Source organism: Protopterus annectens, chromosome 1.part2, assembly GCF_019279795.1.
Source record: "Protopterus annectens isolate FY-2018-M chromosome 1.part2, PAN1.0, whole genome shotgun sequence".
NCBI lineage: Eukaryota > Metazoa > Chordata > Ceratodontiformes > Protopteridae > Protopterus > Protopterus annectens.
The window spans coordinates 328,745,181-328,773,099 of record NC_056727.1 but is presented as its reverse complement, the minus strand read 5'-3'; positions in this window follow the sequence as shown (position 1 = coordinate 328,773,099).

Here is a 27,919-nt window from a genome sequence, read left to right as displayed (position 1 = left end):
CTGGTCTGAAGTCGGATTTGGAGTCTGCTACTTTCATAGTGTGGGTTCTTTCAGTGAGCCAGCTGGCAACCCATCTTCTGATATAAGGATTTATACCCAGTTTAGTGAGTTTATCTATAATTCCAGAGTGGGGGATGGTGTCAAAAGCCTTGGCGAGATCTAGATAGGCTGTGTGAACTACCTTACCCTCGTCTACAGCTTTTCTGACTGCTTCAAAGAAGTCTGTCAGGTTTAGGAGACATGATCTGCCTTTTACAAACCCAAACTGGGTGGGGTCCAGAGTTTGGAGATTACCAATGTCTTTGTTTATAGGTTACATGATGATACATTCCATGGCCTTGCAGACCAGGCTCATTAGGCTAATGGGGCGGTAGTTCCCGGGGCCCATGGTGGCTCCCCCTTTGTGGAGTGGGATAACCATTGATGTGCACCATTCAGTGGGCACAAAGCCTGAAGTGAGGCTATGATTGAACATGGTGCTTAGGTGGGGTGCCAGTTCATTTTGTAGTTCATGTAGAATGCAGCCTGGGATGTTGTCAGGTCCCATGGATGCTGTTTTCTTGGCTTTGGAGAGTGTGGTTTTTACCTGTACAGCCATGATTACAGGAACTTTGCATTCTTCCAGTATAGAGATGTGCCCTTTAGGGGGTGAGAGGGGGATAAAGTTAGCACTGAACCTATCTGCCAGGATGTTGGCAATATCAGTTGGTTCTGTATATTTAGTGCCATTGTGCTGTAACTCAGAGCAGATCTGAGTGTTGCCATTGAGATTCTTCACATAGCTATAGAAGTTACACTGATAGCTATAGAATGCTTTGTGGTTGTCTTTAGAATCAGTGGCGATTTTGTTTTTGCAACTAGCTTTGGAAGATTTTATGAGGGATCTCAGCTTCTTACTGAGGCTGACCAGGGAGTTCCTCCAATCATGGGATTTTACTCTTTTTTTGCAACAGTCTCTTTCTCATTTGTAGAGTTTGTTTATGGCAGGGGCCCACCAGATTAGCTTCCTTTTTTTGGAGGATAGCATCTTGGTTCTGTTAGGGATAGCATGATCCATGTACTCGTGTAAGTGATTATAAAGTGTATCTGTGTAGGATTCAGCAGTTGTACCTCTATTGTCCATCTGCATGGGTGTCGTGAAGTTTTCCACTTCTGTCTTTAGAAGCGTGAAGTTGGCTTTGGAGAATTTGTTTACGGTGGTTTCCCTAATGAGGGGTGGGGGAGGGATGTGGATATCTAGGCTGATTAGCTTGTGGTCGGATCTGACCAATGAGGAATTGACCTCTGGTGTGAAACACCGGTCGCCCATGTTGGTAATGACCAGATTTAGGATATTGCTGCCCCTGGTGAGAGTGTGAATAAGTTGGAATTTATGAATTCCAGAAATTGTTGAGCAAAATAGTTGGTACATTTGTAGTTTTCCCAGTTAATGGTGGGGTAGTTGAAATTGCCCATTATTAGGATGTTGGGTTGTACCTTAATATTTTCCAGTGTATCAAGAAATGAGGAGTGGGAATCCTGGGGTATGGTGGGGGATCTGTAGCAAGTTACAATTTGGATTGCGGTCTTGCCCAGAGTTAGTTGTACTTGGATAATCTCGGATACATTATGCTAAGCAACTAGCCTGGAGGTGTGGATATCCTTAATGAATATGGACACACCTTTGCCTTTAGTGTTTCAGTCCAGGTTAGGTGGCGGAAAGTTGTGGTATGAATTATAGCCTGGAAATGCAAGGGTCCTCTCTGGAGCCTTGATATTTTCATTTATTTTTACATCTTGGAACGTTGTCAGTAAATCCTAATACTTGGCAAGGGAAATAAAGAGTGCACACCAGATGTTTAGATTTTTTCAGTTATTAGTGTATGATTACTTTCTAGCTCTGATTTGACTTTTAGATTTTTTTTTTTGTGCTTTTAAGTGTTTTTTACAAAGATTGAAGTACTGCCACCACATATACCATTTTATTTGCAACAAGGAAAAGAGAAAGGTGTTTTCCCTTGAATTTGTGATCTGTATTTTAAATCTATAAACATGTTTCAGTAATGGTGAAGGTAGGCACTACTTCCTTCTAGCAGGGGAACATTTCTAAATCACTTATTTTATTGCTGAGGTTTCACAAGTGATTTTACTGAATCAGTCATAGATGCTGCAATGCAGTACATGACTGGGTATTTATGCAATAGTACAATCCCTCCTATCCCATGAACCCCACCCCCCTGAATGCAGTACATGGCAGGGTATTTCTGCAATGGCACAAGCTCTCCTACTCCATGAACCCCCCTTCTCCCCTGAATGCAGTACATGATATTTCTGCAATGGCACAAGCCCGCCTACTCCATGTCCTCCCCCCCAGTATTACAGATTTGAGGTTGTGACATCTTATGAAAGACAGAAAATTAAATATTCTCTGGTCCTTAAGGTCATGAGACTGACTCACCAATATTTAATTGTATTCATTTATTTTCTGACATTGTTTTCAGTGTTGTATCTTTCGGCTTTTCCTGGTTAGGGGGTCGCCACAGCGGAACTCCGGTCCGCTAATGATTGGCAGTAGATTTTTACATGCCGAGTTGCCAGCTCTGATGCACAACCTTCAACGAAGGTACGCCCATTCACGCATGTCTCCACACACAAGACGCTTTAGCTGAGAATCGAACAGGACATCTTATTGTAAGGTGACAATGCTACCGCAGCACCACCACCGCAGTATAAATAGTAAATTTTGGTTCAGTTAAATTTTAAATGACCCTTAGCTATCCTGCACATCTTTGGTATCCCCGTTTTTTCAGAAATTAGTCACAGCTTTAAAAACAATGACAATTGACTCAGACTGATAGCATATCTCTGTTTGTCCCATTTCTGATTTCCCTCCTTGCAGCCATTTCTTAAGCTCACACCTTGCCCATGGCTACTACTCCTAGGGTTCAAACAGGGCCCAGTTCATAGAGAATGATGATGCCCAACTGATACTAAAGTTCTGTCATGATTTTTGCTCACTCCTCTTCTCAACCACCTCAGATCTGTCACTAAATTTATGGATATCCCCTAAGCAATTCCTTCCCCTTCTCCTGTCAGTCCTGGTATACTTTATAAAGCTGCTTTATCAACCCTTCCTTCTTATTATTTTATTCTACTTTCTGCTACCTCTATCACATTTCAGTCTACTCCTTTTTATACAAATCACATAAAACATATGACAACAGTCTTAAACCTTAAAACCACAGATTCATTAACATCCATTTACTACAAGCCCCAGAATTCCTTCTTGGAATATATGATTATGTAGGTGCACAGTGTGATAGCTATAGACTGTCTGTGTTACGGCTATATTTCTCTTTACCCAACTGCCTCTCTTACTGAAATTAATAATGATGTATATACAAAGCAAAAAAACCCAAGTGTCCCTCCAACATTCCTATTCTTCATAAGCAGGCACCAAGATGAACTTCTGTAAGTTTCTATTATATCATGTCTTTTGTGGTACATATCTCCCACTCTACTTTGAAGTGACATGCACACAAAGCCAGATGTCTCAACTAAACAACCAACATACTTTCGGACTCCAATAACTGTGTGGACAACTGATTTAAACATTAAAACAGATCATAAGAAAGATCTGATTATTTACAACTTCCGCCTCCTCCATACTTGTATGGGGTGCTGAGATTTTCATTGTTATCGCTAAATCATTTTAAAAGTCTCACTTTCCTAATCAATTAGTTATAGCTCTGGTTTCAACCTAGATATAAATTAACATGCCTACAAAAGTGTCAGAGGAGTTGCTTCTTCTTTCGGCTGCTCCCGTTAGGGGTTGCCACAACAGATCAACTGTTTCCATTTCTTCCTGTCCTCTACATCTTGCTCTGTCACACCAACCACCTGCATGTCCTCTCTCACCACATCCATAAACCTTATCTTAGGCCTTCCTCTTTTCCTGTTACCTAGCAGCTTCATCCTTAGCATCTTTTTCCCAATATACTCTGCATCCCTCCTCAGCACATGTCCAAACCAATGTGATCTTGCCTCTCTGGCTTTGTCTCCAAACCTTCCAACCTGGGCTGACGCTCTAATATACTTATTCCTAATCCTGTCCATCCTCGTCACACCCAGTGCAAATCTTAACATCTTCAACTCTGCCACGTCAAGCTCTGACTCCTGCCTTTTTGTCAATGCCACTGTCTCCAACCCATATAACATAGCTGGTCTCACTACCCTCTTGTAGACCTTCCCTTTCACTCTTACTGGTACTCGTCTGTCACAAATCACTCCTGACACTCTTCTCCACCCACTCCATCCTGCCTGTACTGTCTTCTTCACCTCTCTTCCACACTCACCATTACTCTGAACTGTTGATCCCAAGTACTTAAACTCATTCACCTTCGCCACCTCTACTCCCTGCATCCTCACCATTCCTCTATCCTCCCTCTCATTCACACACATATATTCTGTCTTAGTCCTGCTGACCTTCATTCCTCTTCTCTCTAGAGGATATCTCCACCTCTCCAGGGTCTCCTCCACCTGTTCCCTACTCTCACTACAGATCACAATGTCATCTGCAAACATCTTACTCAAAGATAACCTCTCCTGCAACTGCCATTGAATTCAGTTAATTGCCCTAAATTATGGTTAGTTCTAAAAAACTTGCAACCTTCTTGGTTGCATAGTTAAAGATACCCTACTATACTTGATGCCATCATTAAATTCATTTTATTTGGTGACTTAAATATGGATAGGCTTCTGCCCACTAATATATACTCCCACCCAAATGTATATACATATGCCAGCAAAAAAACAGTCACCTCTTAGAACGACAAAGTAATATATAGAACATCTGTATCCTAGCAGAACATCTAATGTAAGAGCCAGCATAACTAGAACTGATGTGTTAAGTGATTTATTTTTTTATTTAATGTCTGTTAACTAAGTAAATAGGCGGGTCCGCAGAACATTTTCTGCCATAGCTCAGGCCAGTCAAGCCAATATACAGTACACAATTATTACAGTATATGCACACACAAAGCAACATTGACTTTACGGAAAAGCATAACATTAAACATAATGCAAACAAGCAAAAATAATATTATTGAGTTGTGTATGTAGTTAAATTGCAGAAATGCTGGCAAAATTCAGTATAATAGACATTAACAAATATTTGCAGATTATAGAAAAAGTGATAAATCTATGCTCCAAATATAAATAACAGCTAAGACAGCAATTCCAATGCTCAGAGAGTATAGTAGTGGTAAATAACACAGTACAGAGGTTGTAGTAAAAAAAGGAAAAAACATTTTCTCACCTGTGATGCTGCTGTCAAATATTGTCCATACAAAGATTTTATTTTTGATGTACAATTTATTGAGAAGGGGAGAATAGCAGTTTTGATTAAGATGTTTGACAGTAAGTGTATTAAGGAGGAGTGAAGCCCTGTCTATAGCAGGAAGTGATTGGCCTCTACTGAGAGTGAAACAGTGATGATTATTTTTACAAGATAGGCTAATGAATCTGAGTATTTGTTTTTTGCCTTGTCGTGCTGCATACAGTTTTGGGATAAGCCAAAGACAATGACTGGCAGTCCATATTCATGTCTGGGAAGTAGTACACAGATTGCTATTGCATGTCAGACATAGACAGGTGGAAGATGAGAGACCCTGTAAGAAAGTCTTAGTTGAGCTAAATCTATATGTATTTGGGCTTCTGCAGCCTTCCTGGTATGGCAACATGTGTATTTCCATTGGGTGTGTAACCATGATTACAGCAAAAAGTATGAAGTCCTTCAATCATGACACTTTTGAAGTACTTTTATCTGGCACTGACTGTGTCCCCACCTCTCTCACATACATATCTCCTACACTTTTACATTCTTTACATGATGCACTGGAGTTCCTCAATGCCTTTCTTCATGGCATTTGAAACATCGTCAATAAACACTGTCACTCATGCAACATGCCTTAGGAGTAAGTTCAACTCATGAGACAACCTTAGGATCAAGTACAAATCCAGACTTTTTTTATTATTATTTTACCACTATCTCTCACTTGATGAATTATACAGATGGTTCATCATTCATCACCCTCAGTAGTCCCCATACATCTGATGGCTTTGGGTGTAACTTACCCAAGGAATGTTCCCACTATGCTGAGAGGCCATAGCCTTAGCAGGAGTATAAGCCATGATGCTCTACTGAATAGGCAGTAGTCAGGTAAGGCTCCTTCATACTATGGTATGCAGTGCATTTTCTCACTTTAATCCTACCTCTCCCTCAGAAATGCTTGACATAAATCATGAGATGGGCATACAGTGAGGCAGGAAAGGAATTATCCCTTTCTATATAGTGGCAATGCTCCCATTTGCCTACACATCTAAAAATGTAACGGCTGCCTCCTGTTATGGCTTCTATATCACCATCACAGCTCATGTCCTTGGTTTATACCCTACCCCAAGCATGTTCTCTTCCTCTCACCCTGAACCCTAGAAGAGAAGAGTAGGCATTATCTTGTCATCCCCCCCTTCCCTTTCTCATTGGCTGCACTACCATACAGGTAGCTAATCAAACTGAGGTTATCTTTATCAAGTGGGGTTGTACTGGCCTGTGCTCTAGAACTAACTTGGGCCTACCAAGAAGATAAAGTAGTGCTAAAAATACAACTATGCCTCGAATTTGTTCAAATCTTTGTAAGACATTATAATATTTTGGTAGGTTTTATTTGTATTTTGCTTGTTTGTTGACTGGAGTAGAACACTGATTCACATGGACATTTTTCAAGTTCAGCCTGGGGCTGCAGGAGAGGAGAGAAAAACAGCAGACTATATAATTAGAAATGAATTACAAATAAATATCAGTCTATACAATTGCAAATTAATTACAAATAAAGATTTGGCAAGTAAGCATACTATGTGACAACTAAATCACCCTTGTTAGTTCATATCCATTAATTTTCTGCAAGCATTGTCATCACTGTCTGTTCTTTTCTGTGATTTTTTTTCAAGATTGTTAGTAGCCATCAATGGAATTGTGATTGTATTAATCCATGCTGCGCTTGAAATTGGACCGTTGTGATCAATGCACCACCCTGATAAACATACATACATACATGCATACAAAAATAAATAAATAATACATTCTTTAACAGTGCAGTAAGAACATCACAATTTTTACACGTATAGTCGCTATTTATAAATTATGTACAGTAGTGGCATTTATATAACTTGAAGTATTTAAACAGAAAGCAGAAGAGAGTATGAATTAATGAAACAGGAAAGGAATAAAAGTTGACGTATATAATAAAAAGAGATAGAGGTGCTAGAGGTTATTGCTAAGATGTAGCATGGGGTGTTGTATTGATGGAAGGATATATGAGAAAAGAGGGGTTACTCAGCATAGGTGGCTAGTAAATAAGGACAGAGAGAGGTGAGTAGGTGAGATGTTGAGAAAGAGTCACCATTTGTTTATTTGTGTCTGTATGTCAGATGGTACAAGTAACTAAAAGCTATAGGTGCCTAGTGGTGCATGAGAGCTGAAATGGTCTTTGATTGAGGTCACTCACCCAGTTAACAAAGTGTAATAAATATATAAATAAATGTTTATTTGTTTTTGAAGTATGCTAATATTTATAATTCTATTGTTTCCAATTCTTATTATAAATTTGTTATAGCTATGAAACATAGGTGTGACGAAGAAATCACCCGATGGGCTATTACATCTTTGTGTTTTATTCCAAAACTGCTTAAAGGTATGCAATTCAAATTGTACTATTGGTAATACAATTGATTGGAATATCTCATTTGTAGATGTTATTTTCTAAGAAATAAATAAAGTGGAGCTTCTTAAAAAAAGAGAAGTGCTAAAAATGTAATCTTCACTAGAAGAAAAATCCTTCCAGCTGAAACTGCACAGTTATTTCCACACTACAGGGAAATATGAAATAGCTGCTAACAAATCATTAAGAGTAGTAAAAAGGAATATGTTAAACTCCAGGAAAGACCAAACAGCTCACTTAACAATTGTCGCCAGGAGCTGCAATTACTCCAGTGTGTCCAATTAATGCTGTCCCTTCATAAATCACATACCTCTAGCCTACTTTCAAGCTGTGAATAGTACATGCCCTTACATTCACTGCTGCGGTATTCATCAGGTGTGGGATTCCCTGCTGTGGAAGCCCAGTGCCTGGCCAGTCTACCAATGCCTACCATTGTTTTAAGGTACTTTGAATGTCACCCAAACTATCCTCGTGTAGCATAGGGCATAAAGGTGACATCAATGTGTACCATCCTCTGAACACTGTTTCTAACAATCGATCTGTTTGCCTACATCCATTTTCTGCCATTTTTACTGCATTTTTGTATTCCGGTGATTCCTGCTGTTTGCTGATGTCCTCACCATTGCAGATAAGCACCTAGTTGTGGTTTTGTTCTTTCTTTTTCTTAAATCATTTGTGCTGTTTGGGGTTAATTTCATCCAAGATGGGTAGATGCCAGTGTGGAAGACAGATTCCCCATAAAGACCACCACAATAATTGCCTATTTTGCCTAGGAGCTTCTCATGACCATACGTCTTGTTTGATTTTGGTTCCTTCTCCCACTTGGTCCTCTTCTCCACTTAAAAGGCCCAGAGAACTGAATTCTTCTGATGAAGAGTTGGATTCTGATGAAGAATCCCTTACTTACTTATTCTACTCAGATTCCTTTTCCTTTGGACTATGTGTCAGAGGAGGAGGAATCTAATAGTCCTGATACTCCATCTGAGGAAATTTCCTTTGAGGCACAATCTCTAGGATGATGGAATTTTTTAAGTGGGATTCTGCTCCGGTCTCTGATATCCATAACAGGTACTATGAATTACGGCAGATTGAATCTTCTAAACCTGCAGCCATTCCTCCTGTTTTGGCTGCTTTACTGGATGTTTTTTCCAATGCTTCTAAATCACCTGATTCTCTTCTCCCTGCTCCCAAGAAGCCAGATAGGTTTTATAGGGTGTCTGAGGATTGTTTCTATTTGTTCAAATGTCCTGTTGCTGACCCTTCTGTGGTGTCTGTAGCCGCTGACATGCTGTCTCACTTGCTTCCTTCATCCAATTTACTGCCTTCTGACAAAGACAACAGAACCATGGACAGGCTGGGTAAGAAAGTTTATACTTCTGCTACCCTAGATTTTAGGACAATTAATTATCAGACACATATATCTAGGTATGTGTTGGCTCTTCTTTCTCAGGCTTGCCAGCTTTTTTTCTGATCTTCCAGACTCTGAGAGTAAATCTTGCACTCTTTCCTTGCTAGGTAATTCCTCTTCAGTGGTTTGTCATTCTATCAAATGTAGTTATGATGCAGCAGATGCCTCTTCTAGTTCTGCTGTGTTTGGTTCAGTAATGAAGAGGTATTCTTGGTTTAGGCTTCAACCTTTATCTGATGATATTAAGGCTAAGTTGATGTATGCTCCACTGGATATTAAATATTTGTTTTGGGAAGCAGCTGCTGGTTTGTTAAGTCTCTTCAGGATGAGAGGAAGGCCTTACAGGAGCTTAATTATCTATTTGGTTCTCATGTGCCTAAATTTCAGAGAAACTACCCTTCTAAGCTAGCCTTTGTTCGTAGGCAATCTCACCCTCCTGCTAAAGGTAAAAATAATGGTAAACAGGCTCCTCCTGCTAAGGCCACTCAGACTGCAGGGATTCAGAAGCTGTCCTTTCCTGACAAACCATGTGCTGCCTAACTATCCGCCTGTTCCCAACCACATTCCTCTTTTGCTTCACCTTTATCTTTCTCTTCCTATTTGGCTTTGAATCACTCAGGATTCTTGGGTTCTGTCAATCATTCGTCAGGGGTACTTCATGGTGTGGATATCCCATCCTCCTTTTATGGATATTCCTCAGCCTCCTCGGGAACAACTTCCTTTTTTCCCAAAAGTTCTTCAAGATCTCTTGTCTCAGGGTACCATTCAAGAGGTACTTGTCTCCCAAAGGGGCAAGGGTTTTATTCAAGAATGTTTCTCGTGCCCAGAAGAGTCAACTTCTTGATCTTTCTCATCTAAGCACTATTCTGAAGGTGCCTTCCTTTTGGATGTTGTCCCCTTCAGACTCTGTTTCCTGTCTTGTTCCCTCAGGACTTTCTGGTGTCTCTGGATCTTAAGGATGTTTATCTTCATATTCCAATCCATCCTCTTTTCAGGAAGTTTCTGAGTTTTTCTCTGTTGCTTCCTGGCATTTTCAGTTCTGTGCTTTGCCGTTTGGTCTTTCTACTGCCCCAAGGGTGTTCACTAAATGCCTCACTCCTGTGATTGTTTTTTGTAGGCTTCAAGGGATCCAAATATTTCCTTACTTGGATGATTTGCTGATTCAGGCATCCTCACTGAAGATCCTTTTGGAAAATCTTAATTTTGCCATTTCTCTTCTTCAGAGCCTGAGGTTCACAATAAACTTCAAAAGGTCTTCTCTGACTCCTTCTCAGGATCATGTCTTTCTGGGTTGCAGAATTCAGGCAGTGCCAGTGCTAGCATCCCTGCCTCCTCCAAAGGTCTTAACTCTCATTTCTTACTTTCAAATTCTTCTTTCCCTGGCCTCCATTACAGCCACAGAGTTTCTTAGGGCTCTGAGGTTCATGGCTTCCACCATTCTGATTCTGTCTCTGGTCAAACTCCACATGAAGAAGTCCCAGTGATTTCTGAAGTCAGTTTAGTTTCAACATGCACATCCCCTAGACTTTACAGTTCATCTTTTTCCTTGTCTCAAGAAGAAACTTCTCTGGTGGACTCAGCAGTTGTCTCTGAATCCAGGACTCCCTTTTCATCCCCCTCTTCCCTGTCAGGATCTGTTCACAGATGCTTCAGATGTGGGATGGGGAGCAACCTTTGGCTCCGTGAAGGTACAAGGAGTGTGGTTGCCTCATCAGCAGAAGGAGCACATCAACATCAATGAGATGAGAGGTCTTATGCTGGCTCTTCAGGCATTTCATCCTCTTTTCTCTCCTTATGTGGTATGTCAACAAACGGGGGGAACAAGATCTTGCGTTCTTTGCCAGTTGGCACTTCTGGTATGGGATCTGGTTGTCAAGTATCAAGTGACTCTTCAGGCAGTTTATATCCCTTCAGATCAGAACTTCCTCTATTTTGTGCTAGAGTCCCAGGTCCTCTAGTGTGGAAGGTGGATGCCCTTTCATTTTATTGGAAGGGTATGTTTCTATGCATTCCCTCCCATTCCTCTCATTTCAAAAGTCCTGTTCAAAATTCAACAGAATGCTCCCAAAATCTTGTTGGTGACTCCCTTTTGGCCATGACAGCACTGGTTCCCTCTAGTTCTGCATCTGGCTAAGGGCAATCTTCACAAGTTACCACACAGGGTAGATTTACTCACACAAGACAAGGGATCTCTCATCCATCCCCACCTGTCCACGCTTCAACTGACACTGTGGGTGAAAGGGTTTTGATTCCTCATAGACAACTTTTTTTGTGAGGATGTGCTGCAGATCCTGCAAGAGGCCAGGAAACCTACTACTTGGAAATCCTACTTATCTAAATGGAAGAGGTTTTCTATTTGGTGTCTCTCTCGTAACCTGGACCCACTTACTGTGGATGTTCCTTTGGTTCTCTCTTATTTGTGTGAGTTGCTCGATGCTGGTTTGGCCTATTCTTCTATTAAGGCCTACTTATCAGCTCTTTCTGCTTGTCTACCTTTAATTCCTCCTTTAGCTTCTAGATTTGAGGCTAATCAATTTCTTAAAGGCATCCTTAATATTAGACCTCCCAGGAAGATGGTGTTCTTCCTCCCTGGTATCTTAATTTTGTTCTGGAGAAATTGACTCAAGATCCTTTTGAACCTGTTATTTCAGCTTCCTTGCAACATTGTTTTTGGAAGACAGTTCTTTTGTTACCTCTTACTTCTGGCAGACGATTGTCTGAGTTACAAGGCCTTATGGATTACCTGCCTTTTTTGATATTCCATGAGAACAGGATGCCCTTGCGTACGAATCCTTCTTTTATGCCTAAGGTGGTTAATGAGTTGTCACTTACTCAGTCTATTAATTTGCCTGCTGGTCGTGCACCACCTTTGGGTGAAACCACCTTAGGGGATAGGGCTCGTCCCCCCTGGGAGTGGGCACAGACAAGATCCTGTCACCTGAAATCAGGTCCGGGGTCTGGTGCATAGGAAACTACTCAGAGAATTGGGAGATCTGCTACACCAGCTTGAGAGCTGCATGGTGCAATTGGAGGGTCAGCCTGCCTCTCCTGCTCAGCCCCCAGCACAGCCACCTTTGGGGCCATGAAGGTGCAGTGGTGACTGCCCATGGGTGGACCTCAGTCCCACTGTTACCATTTGGGGGCTCATGGGCTTCTGATTTTCAAACACCCCACCCTGTCAAAGGTGTTTTCCCCACATGTGTCATATACCACCCCTGTATGCTGTCTTGTCTGTCTTCCAACCCAACCTACCTCCCCAAATATACTTACTATCCTTCCCTAACATCCCACACTCACCTTAAAAAAAAAAGGCCAAGCTGTTCCCACAAAAAAATTTTGCCGTATACATAACTGTCCATTTCGCACACATGTCCGCTGGACACATGTAATCTGGTCTTATTTGCTTCACAACACATTATTGTTGCCCTCACCCTTCTTTCAGGGGTTTGAGTGTCCAAATATACCTCCAAATTCAGAATATATGCACAGCTATTGCTGTAGAAGAAATGGACAGCTATGGACCTTCCCTATACCCATCCTGCACATCCCTAGCTACTTTCCCTATTGTCTTTCCCTCTTTGTGCCCCATTTTTCACCATTTTCCTATCACCCTTTTTTTCTTTTCTTTTAAAGAAATTAGCATGGGGGTAAGCGGGAGTAAGCACTTTTAAGCAGTAGTAAGTGGGATTAAGCCTGTTTGCATGGTGCTAAGCAACGTCTACACAGATTAAGCAATTTTCTGGCTAACTGTCTGTAAACATATTTAACCAGAAGTTAGCATTGCTTACCACTGTGTAAACCCACACAAACCCACCTACAACTGCTTAAAAGTGTCTTAACCACTCTGTATCCAACAGTCCTTGTTCTGCCCAGCAACAAAATAAACAGCCCTTACAAGTCTTGAACCCAGGAATCTGTACACTACAGTCACAGCAGTTAACCACTAAGCCATTTGAGTTGTGAAGGTGTCTGTTGTTTTTCAAATATATCATTCATTACACATACTGAATAGTAGTGAACAACTGCTCTGACTACTACAATTGTTTAGTACTTGTAAGTGAAAAGGTGTTGAATCAGTCATGTTCTTATATGTAAATATAGGCATATCAGATTAATATGGTGGGATACATCTGAGAAGATATACACAACACTCATGATTTACACATAAAAGGATATAGATATGTTTAGACATATGATATATATATATATATATATATATATATATATATATATGTATGTATATATTCCTATATTTCCCTCTCTATGTATATACATATTCATACACACATATCTCTCTCTCTCTCTCTCTCTCTCTATATATATATATATATATATATATATATATATATTTCTATATTTCTCTCTCTCGCTCGCATATATATATATATATATATATATATATATATATATATATATATAATTATATATAAAACATATGACCATGACATGTACTGGAGTCATACCTCAGCACTCAACCTGTTACTGCAAGGGAACGTAATGTGTGTATTGCAGTTATGAATGTAGAATGTTGCTACAATGACAGGGGTTGTGTCAACATACATGTTGTAAAGGAAGGCTCTTCTGAGACTGACATGTATGCCATCAATTACTGACAGACATCATAAAATCATCATTGTGAAGTACCACACAAATTACAGTAATGATCCTATGGAATACAGAAGCAATATGAGCAATAAACATGGACAGTCTGAAACAATCTGGTCAGTCAGGAGGTATACACAGAACACCTTGGTGCAAGAAATGTGGAACAAGTCTGACAAAGGGGATGTTTAGAGCCATGAAAATGGGGGTATATCACAAATACTGGACTAGATAAGCTCACACAGTTGATGCATTCACACCCTACTGTCTGTCATAACACATATTAACTGGAAGAGCAGAGATTCCCAAGCCAAATACTTAACACTAGTTAGTGACATACATCTTCACACCAGCCCACTGCTTTGTCAGAAATACATAACACATATGGTGGCCAGGCAACAGTACATCTGACAAATATCTGGACATAACATTACACTAGGGTAAATACACTGCACTGCTAGACATGTCACCAAGCACTGTCTGCACTACAGGCAGACTGCCACAATGCTAACCCAATTTACCTATGGGGGAATACACATGTAATTGCAAATATAGCAGGCATTACAGGTGTGTAACAGCATGGAGTAAAAGACACCAGTGTGAAAGTGCATACCCACAACTGATCTCAACACGGTCACAGTCACATAATAGTAAGCCTAAGTAATAGTACAGTCAATGGCCTGTGTGCACAAAAGTCATCATCATGTTTGTCACTCATACACTAACCCTACATATACTGGCCCAATTTACAGTGTAGTCTGATGCCTGATTGTGGTATGGGACATGTCTCAGTCTGGTCCTACAAACATATAGACTGATAGGGCATCAGAAACTGGAGCAGCACGCAGTGTCAGATAGAACAGGACCAAGAACACTGGCATCTACCCCAGTCTGTACACATGCCAAATAACATGATCACAATACACTGCTACATAATAAAAACACTGTCAACGATCACCATAAATACACAGACCTCACTACTGTACAGACTACCACAGAATATCCAGGTTTTGTCCACAACTATTAAGCCTCCTTTACATGTCTGGCAGGCTGATATATCACTGGCTTGATATCAGGAATTATGTCATTAAATAATGGTATACTGTACATATCCACCTCTTACTGCATGACATATGAACAAAAGGTGACAGACTTGGGGGACAGAGGCACAAACACAAGGCTAATATTGACATATTGCAGTTATAAACTGAGAACATTGCTGGTGTAACAGGGTTTGTTGTGATATATCTCTTCTGATGGATATGAAATCAGTAACACACATGGATGTTAGCATTTCCTGAGTACAATAATCAGAGTATGCAACTGCATTTATGAAGACAGAAAATGCATGAGTAACACACCAAATCTCAGGATCCACATTCTGACCAATCTGCAGATAGCAGTACAGGTGAGAGTTTTCTCAACAACATAACACTGTCATGCCAGACTTTAAATCATGCAGAACAGCCATATCCACACAAACCCTGTTAAACCAACATTACTTGAAATGTAGAACAGCAATACTTACATTCTGTCCCCATGTCTGGAACATCCCCCTCCATTTTTTTGGCCTGTCTCCACAGTGTTTGTTGTAACAGGTATTTCCAACTACCCTCTGTAATGCTGTTTGTCACACACCCACATGAAGTCCTGCTTACAATGAGGGAGAAGGGCCAACACCCACTTGCACTGCTTACTTATAGGGTTGTGTTTCTATGCAATTGGTTATAGGAATGATACCACAGGTGTTCCACATGCAATTAGCAAGTGGAGGACTCCAATTCGTGCACAGGCCATCAGCTGATCATGAGCATTACTTACCTAAGTCAAGCTGCTGCCTATACAAAACAGATGCATTTTTACACATCTACCAGAGGGGGGGGGGTGAGAGTGAGACAGAGGGAAAGAAAGACAGGAAGAGAGAAAGAGCCAAGCATGTTTGTGTATGATCTGTGGGTAGAGAGAGGTCTCCGGGTATTATAATGGTTGCCTATATATAAATGTATGGCTGTGTATTGTGTACAACAACCTGTGTGGTGTTTGAAAACTGTTAGCCTTGTAATGCCACATTGGGACATATGGGTCTTCAATATGAAAATGTAGCAAAACCCACGCTGCAATGAATCCTGTTATTTACACAATCACACCAACACTAATGTAGGATACTCGCAATCACACCAACACCAGCACAGGATACTGATGGCACACACACACACACACACACACACACACACACACTTGCCAGTACTGAGTTTCAAACCCCTATCTAGCTACGTATTGGCACTATAGTGTTACGCAATTATCGCAAGCACCACAGTGGTTGTATGTTAAAGAATTGTCCAAAGGTATCTTTGAAAGTGACTAACACCAGCTGCAGTGCTCAAAGGAGGGGTGAGGGAATGGCAGTAAGTGTGAATGACCACAAAAGTAGGTGTCAACAAAGACTCACACACTCTCACGCACATTTTCACAGTTGCCAGGACAAGGATTAGAACTCCTACCTAACTATACTATGGTATTAAACAGTTATTGCAAATGCCATGGCAGTTATATATTAGAGAGCTGTCCAAAGGCATCTTTGAAGGTAACTGCCATCAGCTGCAGTGCTCAAAGAGGGGTGAGGGAAGGGCAGTAAGTGTGAATGACCACAAAAGCAGGTGTCAACAAAGACTCACCCACTCTCACACACAAACATTTTCACAGTCGCCTGGTGCAGGATTCAAACTCTTACCTAACTAGCTTGCTACACTATGGTATTACACAGTTATTGCAAGCGTCATGGCAGTTATATGTTAGAAAGCTGTCCAAAGGCATCTTTGAAGGTGACTCACATCAGCTGCAGTGGTAAAGGAGGGGTGAGGGAAGGGCAGTAAGTGTGAATGACCACAAAAGCAGATTTCAACAAAGAGTCACGCACTCTCACAGACATTTTCATAGTTGCCAGTTTGCTACACTATGATTTTACGCATTTATCTCAAGCGCCACAGCAGTTACACGTTAGAAAGCTGTCCAAAGGCATCTTTGAAGGTGACTGACATCAGCTGTAGTGCTAAAGGAGGGGTGGGGGAAGGGCAGCAAGTGTGAATGAACACAAAAGCAGGTGTCAACAAAGGCTCACACACATTTTCACAGTGGCCAGCACCAGGATTAGAGCTCCTACCTAACTAGTTTGTTGCACTATGGTATTACACAGTTATCGCAAGTGCCATGGAGCTTATAAGATTGAGACTTGGCCAAAGGGTTATTTCAAGGTGACTGATATCAATAGGAGTGGTAAAATGAACAATGGGAAGTGCAGTCTGTGTGAATGGGCCATCAATCAAATCATTCATATGGAAACACACACAAACACACACAAACACACACACACACACACACACACACACACACACACACACACACACACACACACACACACACTCAGTCACACACAACTTTACATTTGACAGAACTGAGTATACAAATGCTACATGAATACTGGTTTTTACTGTTGTGTTACACAATTATCACAAGCACCACAGATGCTATAGGGCTGAGGGCTAGCAAAAGGAATGTCTATAGTGATTGACATCTGCACATCATGCAATATTGGCCAATTGGACGTGTAGTGGGTGGGACAGGCCTTATAATGGACTTTTATCTATCAATGTCTGTCTCTCTCTTCCCCACATCTGTGTGTGTGTATGTTTGACATATTATAGTGTGTTGGCATTGGATATGTGTGAATATTCCTATCCAATGTGTGTGTGAAGCATAAATGGTGTACAATTTGGTGTGTGTGCACAGACATCTGCAAATGACAGATATGTATAGTCCACTTCATTGTCAGACATGGCATTCACTTCTCTAAGTGTAGGACCATGCCCAGTATGACCTTCTGTATTGACTGTGTGAATCCATTTCAGGTAGGGTTGTACTCCAGTCCAGGGTTTGATGTTCTCAACCTACACATAGCAACCTGTTTCTGCAGGATATCTGTAGATAGGTTGATAATATGGAGTCATATGGAGTCACAACGGGCGACAGATAGGGGGATACTGTAACTATTGCTGTCTGTGCTGCTTGTGTTACATGGTTGGTGTTAGCAGAGATATTCAGACATATGTACTGTTTTACACTGTGATGTATTATGTCATTGATTACTGACAGATATAATTATTTGCTCACAGTTATTTACTGGGAAATACAAGATGAATGAAGCTGAGTCCAGTATTGTGGTCCACAGCCTACACATTCTTGCACACTCCTGCCATTGTGAAGGGGTAGCTACAAACACTTGCTGATGGGTCTGTGTAAATGGTCCAGCACTTTGGTAGTATGGTGGCTGGGGATCCCCTTGTTGTACATATATCGACTTAACATAATGGCCATATCCTACTGTGGCCATACCTCTCAGCTGTACAGATTCACCCAGGTTACCCAGAGGCAGGGCTCATATATATGGTCAGTTCCCCTTCACATTGTGGTTTACGAGCAGGTTTGTAGCCACCCATTACTGGGTTTGCAGGCAGGGGTAGTATGGGCACACATCAGAGTTTCAGACTTCACACACTCCATGACATCCATGCATCTACACCCCCCAATCTGTTATTCTATCCTCGTCCTAACATTATGCAAGTGATATCCGGGAAGGATCCCTATAGTTGGCCCTTCATCCTAGCAGTATGCATGGATTGGCCCCCAGTTCATGCAGTAGGACATGGGGGGCATGCTAGTGGGATTTGCCAATATGGTCTTGTATTTGTGTTCTGTTGACTGTGTTAGTTTGTTATTTGGGACCCCATGAGATACCATACATTGGCAGTATGGGTGAGGCACAGGCCTTTGATAGAAGACTATAGGCCATTTGGTAGCACTGCAAGCAATCTGTAGCAGGTCAGTGCATTCTGTCACTCCTACATTCCCAGGCCATGTGAGCCAGTGGATTCCCCTGGGGTGACAGGGTGTTAATGGCAATAGTTCCTGTACATATTGCTCCATTGGTCTGGATGAATGCAGGGAGCTGCTTACAGCTAGGGATACACCTGCATAAGACACCTCTTCAGCATGCTGCATTCTGTGGGTATTCCCATACATAAATGAGGTCATACTGTACTCATTCCCAACAGCAAGGATATGACCTGTGATAAATATGGCTGATGGTGGGGTGAGCTGAGTGCATATGTGATATGGAAGCTACTTTCAGCTGACTCACAGATATACCTGGGACATTCCCCTTATGCTGCCTTGTGCAGGGACATAGGCAGTCTCTCATTACTTCATAACTGTGCCTTTTGTGGTCTACCAGTGATTGTCCGGGCTACATCAGTATTCCATACTACACAGACAACTAATGTGCTGCTAACCTGTATGTACAATTCCAAAGTTGTGTGCAGTTGACAGTTACATTTTATGCACTCTGTCTAGGGTACTTCCACTTGTGTACTGTGTGTATGTATGGGCCTACATTTGCAGCATGTCCTTCTTTCAGACAGTGACAGATATTGACATCTAGACAGTGAGTATGGACAACTGCTGACATGGGTATTGCTGAGAAGCATTGTGGTTGCCACTGCAGTTGTCAGAACATGGCCCTGTCATCCACAGTACTGCCCATAGGCCACCAACACACAGCCCTCCATGCCTATAAGCTGACCACTTCCACACAATATTGAACATACAACAACCTAACACATGGACCCCTGCATATTGTACACATGCAACAATCTATCCTGTAGATTGGGCCAGCTCAGGTAATCTGTGCTCCACTGTTATTACACCTTACACTTACATATTACTGCATTTCTACATGGGATTGGGGGAGGGCACACCTGATGACTTTAAACATTTGCTATGACTGTACTGGTATTTCAGGTACTCTGTTAGCTTCCGTTTTATTTTGTATTTTGACCTATCATGCAGACTGGAGGCATATCAGTACTGTACAGATCTTAGGTTTTATTGACCTACATTTCAGTTTCAGACTTCTTACCCTTCAGAAATGACATACAACTGCCAGACCTGTTGTAGTCTGTCTGTGTAGGTCTGGAGGGGGGCTGTTAACCATTGCCATCAATTGGAGACCTTAGACCAGCCTTTCTTTATGGTCATCGACACCTGTCCTGCTGGCTGAGGCTAGTGGTGGGTATGTGAGCTGCACTGACAAGCATGTGTGTGTCCTATAGACACACATTTGGGCCACAACATGTACTGCAGTGGGATTTCTCATATTGTCTAGTACTGCCTTGTATGTTGACAGCAGTATTTGTTATGGATTTCATGCTGCCCATATAGGTGTCCACTATCTGCTGCCATCCCAGTCAGCCACCCGATTCCCTTGCATTCTCACATCCACACCATAGATACAACTATGAGAACATACTACTCCATTCACCAATTGCTAGGAAGACTGACTTACCTTGTGTCTGTGCCAGTATTGAGGATGTTGCTAGAGGGCTGACTATGTCAGATTCACATAGTATGCTCCCTATACATGGTAAAACACAGGTAGTGTCATGTTTGGCATCCATTTTACTGTATGTGCGAGTCAGAGAAAGGTGTCATTCTCTGGGTCCCTACCATGTTGGTGTATGTGATATGCATTGTCTCTTTGCCAAGGCCTGGGCATACTGGACACGCCTCCTTCTGCCTACATGGGCAGGCTCAGGTAGTTCCTCCTCTGAGTCACTCTGTGCCTGTGATGGCCTTGGCAATGGTGGGGAGTTGTGTGGCTTTGCCCTGTGCTGTTACTGCTGTAGCTGTTTCCGCAGAATCCTATTGTGTAGCATGGCACATACTATGAACATTTGTGTACATGTAGATGGAGAGTACTGCAAGGCTCCACCGAATATGTCCAGGCAGCAGAACTGTGACTTGAGCATCCCAAACACATGCTCTATTATGATTCTGGTTTGTGCGTGTATCTCATTATGGAGTTCTCGTTTGGGTGTGTATGCATTTCTGATGGGTGTCATTACCCACAGCTCCAATGCGTAACCAGCATCCCCCACTAGGTGGCCATATGGGATGTCCCCACTGGCAAATGACTGGTACAGCTGTGTCATATGCCAGATGTGGGAGTCATGATAGCTTCCAGGGTTGCCAGCACACACATTCAAGATAATGCCCTGGGCATCGCACACTACCTGGCATTTGATGGAGGGGAAGCCCTTGTGGTTTATGTAGACTATCCCGCTCCCCAGGTGGTGCTTTGATGTGTATGTGCATGCAGTCTATAGCACCCACTACCTCAGGGTATTCTGCTATTTGGTGGAAGAGACACATATTGCTGGTCAACGCCTCATGGGTGTTGAGGAAATATATGGGCTCACCAGCTTGTGCTCACATGGCATCCAGAAACTGGTGGAGTACCCTGGATGCTGATGTCTGTGAGATTCCCATGATATCCACAGTTGGCCTTTGGAAGGTACCTATGGTTAGTATTCATAAGCCTACACATACCTTGGTATCCACTGGGATGGGTTCCCTTCTGTTGGTTCTGTATGTGTGAGGCGTGGCTGGCACAGCTCAACAATTTGCTGTAGAATGTCCCTGTACACCCTATAGCACTCCACTATCTCCAGCTCATGTAGCCCCTAGTAGGTTACCCTGGGTCTGTACACTCTTCTCCTTCTCCTCACTGTGGGTTGGTCATCAGCATTCACATCCTCACCACCCTCATCCTCTTCCACATATTGATGTATGATAGCGACAGCAGCCCCTAACATTTTGTTAGTTTTGTCATGTAAAATTTGCATCTGTGTACACCGGTGGTGTAGAGTTTGTGGAAAAACCACACTGTAAGGTGTTTACATAGTTTATAGTAGTGTGCTAGGCTGTTGCATGTGTATTTGGCTGATTCTGATACATTCCACCTGCCAGCTATGCTAGTTCTCCTTAATTGCCTTCCTACTGCTGTTTTCCCTTCCCATTGGCTTCCTGCTTAAGCCCAGAGGAGCACCATGCATACCCAGTGCTCAGATGTGCACAGAGCTGCTATTTCCTGGGGGGGGGGTTGTTTAAAACATGGTGCGTGGCACCCACACCCATTTAGGCTATGTACACAGTGCTCAGGAACATCTGACACACCCCCTTCATTAGCTGTGCTTAGCCACACAGCTCCAATGAGCTTACAGCAAGCATGACACACCCCTTTATGAAGTCATTCAGCTCTTAGACCTGCACCGTGGTATTGCTGCACCTACACGGTTGGGTGCAAACTAACACTGACAGGAAATCTGTGACTCAGTATCAGTCCCCTCATTTGCATAAAACAGAATGCTAATTCATAGTTACCACACTCACATTCAGCCTTCCCCCTTAGCAACCACTACTTCCTGGTATTGTTGTTTTATGCTTGCCATTGACTATCATGGCAAAATGCTGATTTGGGTTTAAAAGCTTATTTTCCACTTTTTATCTTATTTTCAGCCCGATTCCATTTGTGCACCACTGCCCTACACTTAAACAGCCAAAATCGGACAAAAACAATAAAAGTTATTTTTTATAATTTTGCAACTATTTATCATGCCATTGACCATATACTTAGCCATTGGCATGCCTACTCCATTGAATACATGTTTTTTTGGAGCTGTCATGCCTCTGTTTTGTAATTTGCAGAAATGTATTCGGTTAGTAACCGAATACATTTCTGCAGGTTACACTATTCCTGCACAGACGCCTACCTGCTTCCTGGATTGCTAATTCACCTCCTTTGCAAGGTTTTCACCTGCAAATGGAGTAATTAGCATATAGCGGTGGTGTCTGTGCAGGAAAAGTGTAGGACTGCTCGTGCATGTGCTGGGAGCTCGTTCCTAGATTGCTCGGCAGCCATATTGGGTACAGCAGCTCTTGCACTATTCCTGCACACTGTGCAGAGCTTGCTGAATCCTGGGGTGTGTCTGCAATGGAGTTTAACCTAGCAACATTAATATATTTCTACATATTTAATAAACTTGCTAAACTTTAAACTGCATTTTTGAGAAATCCTAGTTTATTATGTTTTGCCTAGGAAAATTCCAGTATTTAAAAATTTAAACAAGGGGATCAAGAAAATTACACTTTCTTATTTATTTTTTTACATATAAACTACCTGTGCTATATAATACTGCATTTCTAGTCTCCCACCAGGACACAAGTGCTCTACAGCAATTGCATTCTGCTTGCTGAGCACACTCAAGCAAATCTACAGTCTGCGGCTACCACTCCACCCATACAGTATAAGAAGGAATCAGTACTGCAAATCTAAACTAGGATATACATTTTGAGCCTCAAGAGCAGGAGCACACTCAAGCAAATCTGCAATCTGTGGCTACCACTCCACCCATACAGTATAAGAAGGAATCAGTACTGCAAACTAAACAAGGATATACATTTTGAGCCTCAAGAGCAGGAGCACACTCAAGCAAATCTGCAGTCTGTGGCTACCACTCCACCCATACAGTATAAGAAGGAATCAGTACTGCAAAACTAAACAAGGATATACATTTTGAGCCTCAAGAGCAGGGTCAGTCCACCCAGGCATTCTACTTGTATTTTTTATGAGAGTGAAGCTATTACATTAGCAGTATTTCTTAGTAGTTCTCAGCGTGCTAATAAAACTGACTGTTGTAGCCTTGTGCCCCCCCCACCAGTTAGTGCAGTAATCCTAACTGTCCAATAGACAGTATACATTTAATTCAGATCCCTGTGACTAAATTATCCATCAAGCAGCCCTCTCAGTGCTTTCTGCCTTAATTTGTATCACTTGGAGGCCCACCTGTTTATTTGCATCTCTATACATTCCCCTTCATTGCTAACATATCTCCCTACTCTAATCTGTGCACAAACTGGTTACTAATCAGCAAGTCAAAGTGAAGACGCACTCGCAACCTTAATAAAGTTTGCTGTCTCTTCTCTCCTTCACTTTACAGGTAGTTTGAATTCTTACTTACCCCCTCTGAGGCCTTCACTGATAGTTTTCCACTGATTGCCTCTCTGGTTTCTTTGCATTCCACCTGGTTTACACCCCATGTGCTATCTCCCTCCCCCAATACTAAGTCTATATTAGAATCCTGTTGAGCATGGAGCTATCTTTAAATTTCTAGTCTCCCACCAGGACACAAGTGCTCTTCAGCAATTGCATTCTGCTTGCTGGTAAGTCATTAGACCTCAGGAATTTGTTTAAAGTGTTCAGATTTGTAAAGTAATACTTACTTTTTACTCTTGACTTGGTGGGCTCTGCCCTGCTCCGTTCGTCGTCACTAATGCTCGGGCTCTCTTCTCTCCCCTGCCCTGCCCCCTATTCCCTCCCGCCCCCACTACCTCTACATTTATAGTAATCACAGCCACACCCACAGCTCACCCTCATATCACCTTCACCAATTACAGCTCCTCAAGTCAGATCACATTATACCACGCCAACTTGCTCCACAAAAAATACTCCCAATCACTCTTATTCCCATTAGACATTTTTATATCACCCACACTACTTACCCATCCACATATAGTGCACCCCTATAATTCCTATTCAGACCCCCACCTAGTACCATATTAAACTTTATAACCATAACTATCACACAACTAAGTCTAGTCTGTCTTCTCATAATTCTTTATAACACCACAAGTTATCACTCTAGCAATATCCCTAAACTTAGTAGCACAACACTGCATTATGCACTCTCATCTACAGACACCACACATTATAATAATATCTGTCCACAATTGTTCAAGAACTACATAATGGACCAATTCAGAACTAAACACATATGCTCTCTTTCCTACTCCAAAAAAAAAACAATACTTTCTCACACTCCTCACCAAACTCCAACATCTGTATCACCATTTTAACACCAGGCTTACCATAAGTGGGGATATCCACCCCAACCCAGGCCCAAATCCATCCTGTCCAACACAAACTGCTCCAACACAAATGTCAGAACATAACACCCCCACTATCTTCATCCCAGGGCAAATCAACAACAGCAGAAAAAACAACCATCTTTTAATGCTAAATATTAATATTAGAAGTATCAAAAATAAAATACCTGAACTCCAGGCCACAATAGCACACTGCTCCCCAGACATAGTTGCTTTAACAGAAACCTGGCTAAATAAAAACATAGCTAACTCAGAAGTTCTCCCTACCAGCTACAATATCATTAGACAAGACAGACCACTTCTTAAAGGGGCTGGAACTGCCTTATTGTATAAGTCCAACTTAACTGTACGTCAATTACCAAACTCCTACCCCTCCCCCAATAATTGGGACATACTTATCTCACAACTTCAACTTCACCCTAAAAAGGTCATCACCACAATTGTGATCTATATTCCACCTGGTAATACACCTGCTAGCCTTGAAGACTTCTTATCCTGGTGTTCTTCCACATACTCACAAGAAACCCTTATTCTGGGGGATTTCAACCTAGATTGGTTCACCTGCATATCAGAATCACCAAGTAATCTAATAAATCTCCATGGCTACCAGCAGCTAGTCCAAATTCCAACTAGATGTGATAAAAAATCTAAAAAGGAATCCATCCTTGACTGGGTCCTAACTAACAACCCCACATTGTACCCCCACGCAGGCTGTCTCCCAGACACCTTAAGTGACCACAACATAATATACTTTATACGTAGAAGAACAAGCATATGCAAAACCACTAACTATATATCCACTAGAAACACAAAAAATTCTCTCCTGAGGTCCTCAATACTTTACTCTGTAACTGTGACTGGACCACCTTAAAAACCCTCCCACTTGACCAGGCTGTAGCATATTTCAACAAAACATTTCTACAACACCTAGACACTGTCGCTCCATTGCACAAAATCAAGGTTAGAACCTCTACAAACCCCTGGCTCAGTAAAGAAACCAAAAAAATCCTCAAGTCCAGAGACGCTGCCTGGCTTTACTATCAAAAAAACCAAAGAAACATGAAGCCTAACTAAGTACCAAGAACTGCGCAACAGTGCAAAAAAATGCATTAGGCTGGACAAAAAATCCTACTACATGACATTACAAACTAAATACCAACACAACCCCCAAACATTTTGGAAAAATGTAAACCAGCTACTAAAATCCACCCAAAAGGCTACCCCCAAACCAACCACCCCTGACACTAAAGTTCCCATCGAAACACAATTCAACTCCCACTTTGTGAACTCAATTCTATCCTTAGTATCACAGGACAGTTCCTTCCTCACTAGCCCCCCAACACAAATAACACTAATACAAGCTTTACCCTCAAAACAGTTTCCACCACTTCAATCAAAAGCATGCTCTCCAAACTAAAAACCTCATCAACAGCAGCCGACCTACTCCCCAGCTATTTCTTGAAACTTACAGCAGATACTATTGCTATCCCAGTCTCCACTCTCATAAACAGATCAGTTGTTGAAAACTATGTGCCCAAACTCTGGAAAATATCCTATGTTACACTCATACATAAAGGTGGGACCTCCACTGAACTTAACAACTACAGACCCATTTCTTTACTCTCCCCCCTGGCCAAAATCCTAGAAAAATGCATCCATACCCAGATGCTAAAATATCTCCTAGACAGCAACATCCTGTCACCTACTCAGCATGGTTTCAGACCTGCCCATAGTACCACTACAGCCCTCCTCTGCTTCACAGACACAGTAAACCGTCTCAAAAATGAAGGCCTGCAGGTGTCAACTCTTTTTTTGGATATGTTCAAAGCATTTGACACAGTCTCGCACCAAATCCTGCTAAACAAACTAAACCAGCATCACCTATGAAATTCCACTCTTACCTGGTTCCAAAGCTACTTAACTGACACATACCAAGCTGTGAAATGGGAAAATTCTCTCTCTCCTCAGCTGCTCATAACTATAGGAGTCCCACAGGGTTCTATCTTAGGACCACTACTATTCACAATCTTCACAAATGACCTCCACACCTCCACACAGCATGCATCTATCATTCAGTATGCAGATGACTACCTTAATCTGTGCTGCACAAAACATTCCCACCTTCCTGCAAACAACTCATCTAGCATTCTCTGACATTGAAAACTACCTAACCAAAGCCCAACTTATCCTCAGTCCAAAGAAAACTCAGCTTATGATTATAACCAGCTCTAACAAAAACACTGGTAACAGTCAATTCACTATCTACTCCACAAATGCTACTCCAATCACTCCAGTGGCACAGGCTAAGCTATTGGGAATAACCATAGACTCCCACCTAAAATTTGATAATCATCTCAACTTAACTATTAAAAACGTACATGCCAAACTGGGATCACTCTACCGTATCAAACCATTTCTTACCAACAACACAAGATCAGCCATTGCTCGCTTCCAACTTCTATCCACCCTACTCTATGCATCTCCCATTCTGACTAATCTCAACAAAACTGAACTAAGCAAAATGGAAGCCTGCTATAACACAATTGCCCACTTTGCTGCAAATTGCTCATATATAACTTGTCACTGTACTGCTTTGAGACAGCTCCACTGGCTTGAACTGCCCAACCTCCTAACCTACAATCAGCTCTGCCTCTGTCATTCTATCTATTACCTCCCCTATACATGTCCTGCCCTCAAAAACCTAGTACAATATCACTCAGCCAAAAGACCTCTTAAATCGTCAAGCAAGCTACTACTAGAAGTCACCAACAGCTACAATAGCTTTGGAGATACACTATATAGTAGTTCAGTGGCTATAAAATGGAACTCTGTCCCCACTAGCATTCAAAACACATCACCCAAAGCGTCCTTTAAAGACCTCATCAGGCAACATCTCAAGCAAAGTTGGCAGTGCCATGATTGCTCCCCAGGCTAGTGAAAGCGGATAAGGTACACATACTAAACCTAGAGTACTTGATTAAGATTGAAACCTATTCTCACAAACACTGGCTAATCTACAATGTATGTACTGTACCTGTGTGCTATGTATGTATTTTACCTTTGTTCCAAATTTCAGCTGTACACCACAAATCTATTAATTACCTTTATTTTTAAATATTTTTTTGTTTGTTCTCTCCACTGTAACTGTTGATGTGTTGCATACCACTGTAAAATCATGTCTGTTGTAATTTGTGTGTATGCTGATCATGTCTAAATGTATCTGTAATTTTTCTATGTGGAGCTTTTCTCCCCAGGCCTCTGCTGAAAAAGAGCCTTTTCGGCTCAGTCAGACACCCCCGGTTAACAAATGTAAAAT